This window comes from Fukomys damarensis, unplaced genomic scaffold, assembly GCF_012274545.1.
Source record: "Fukomys damarensis isolate Sample0158 unplaced genomic scaffold, DMR_v1.0_HiC HiC_scaffold_1, whole genome shotgun sequence".
Lineage (NCBI taxonomy): Eukaryota > Metazoa > Chordata > Mammalia > Rodentia > Bathyergidae > Fukomys > Fukomys damarensis.
In genome coordinates this window covers 66861471-66863626 of record NW_022900913.1, presented here as the reverse complement: position 1 = coordinate 66863626, position 2156 = coordinate 66861471, and positions in this window count along the sequence as shown.

Genomic DNA, 2156 nt, shown 5'->3' with positions numbered 1-2156 from the left:
ATTCCAATTAATTCTGTGAAATTTTTTTAGTCTTCCTGTTTCTGTTCTTTTATCAAAGAAACTTTAGGATTTTAGTACAAATTTGCAAATGTCTAAGTTGGTACTGAGAATTGCTCTTAGGTATGTTGCTTTTATTTTTCAATTTGTACCATAAAATTTCTATACTTCCTGTATTTTATGATCCTACAATATATTGTCATAGCAAGCATGTTGAATAGTTCATAAAAAGTAAAAGTGAAATCTGAATTCTCTCATGGAACTGTGATCTCTACTATACTTCTTTAGCCTTCCCTTCATGTGTCTTCTTACAAAATTCTGTGTTGTTTAACACCAATGACTTTGTGTCATATGTGCTATTATTATGGTGAATACTTTACCTCAATGCAGTCTTTTTTTCAATTAATTAATATTCTTGGTACATTTAAGTATACAATATAGTGACATTCATTACTGAAAATTTGCACCTTTATATAATCCATTTTATTCCTTATTTTTCCCCATTCCCCTGAACTTCCTTCAACCCCTTCACCTTTCCTTGTAGACAAAGACTTTGTTTCCTCTTTTTCTTTTTCTCATTAATTCCATTCCCATTTTCCTTTTCCCATACCCCTCCCATTTCCCCTTCCTCTTTGCACATTTTTCTTCTATTTCAAATTATCTATTATACCGTTTAGTCTTTATTTATATGTTCAGTTTCTCACCCTAGAGAAACTATTCAGTATTCACACATGTGTCCTATTCATTTCACATAAGAGTATGGCCTCAGTGTGCATCCACTGAGCTATAAATGTTTCTAGTTTCTCATTCCTTATGGCTGAGTAGTACTCCATTTTATAGAAAAACCACATTTTATTTATCCGATCTCCAGCTGATGGGCAGTTGGGCTGCTTCCAAGTTTTAGCTAACACAAATTGTGATGCTATTAACATGGGTGCACACATATCACTGTGGTTTGATTCTTTTAATTCTTTGGAGAAGATACCAGCAAGGGAATAGCAGGGTCAAATGGGATCTCCAATCCTAGTTCTTTGAGGTATCTCCATACTGATTTCCACAGTGGTTGTACCAGTCTATACATCAGCAGTGGAGCAGGATTCCTCTTTCCCCACAGCCCCACCAGGATTTGTTATTGGTTGATTTAATGATAGCAGCTATTCTTTCTGGGGTGAGGTGGAATCTCAGTGTTGTTTTCATTTGCATCTCTTGAATGGCCAGTGATATTGAGCATTTTTTTATGTTTCTTTGCTATTTCTACTTCTTTGTCTGAGAAATGTCTGTTCATTTCAGATGCCCACTTTTGGATGGGATCTTTAAATTTGGGCAGTCTGATTTTTTTAAAGTTCTTTATATATTCTAGATAGTAGACCTTTGTCTGAGGGACAGCTGATGAAAAATTTTTCGCACATTCTGGGTTGTCTTTTCACACTATTGGTTGTTTCCCTTGTGAAGAAGCTTTTTAATAAGAAGAGATCCTACTTGTTGACTGTGTTAGTTCACAGGCAACTGAGGTTTTGTTCATAAAATCTTTTCCTACATCAATGTATTCAAGAGTTCTACGTAACCTCTCTTCTAGCCAGTTTAATGTTTCTGTTTTAATATTTAGATCTTTATTCCATCTCAATTTTAGTTTAATGCATGGTGAGAGATATAGGTCTAGTCTTAATCTTTTGCAAGTTGAAACCCAGTTGTTCAAACACCATTTATTAAAGAAGCTATCTTTCCTCTAGTGAAGGTGTTTGGCTCCTTTGTCAAAGATGAGGTGGCTGAGAATGTCTGGAGTTGTTTCTACATCTTCTAATCTGTTCCACTGGTCCTCAGGTCTGTTTCTTCACCAGTATCATGCTGTTTATATCACAGTAGCTTTGTAGTATAATTTCAAGTTTAGGATTGTGATATACTCTACCTTGTCTTATTGCCTAGAATTGCTTTTGCTATTCTAGTTCTCTTTTTGTTCCAATTGAATTTTTGGATTGTTTTCTCAAGGTCTGTGAAACGTGCTACTTGGAGTTCAATTGGGATTGCATTGGATCTCTATAACAGTTTTGGAAGTATGGCCATTAGATAGATAGATAGATAGATAGATAGATAGATAGATAGATAGATATATATATATATTCCTTCTACCTATAAAGTTTACAGTAAATAATATGCTGTTA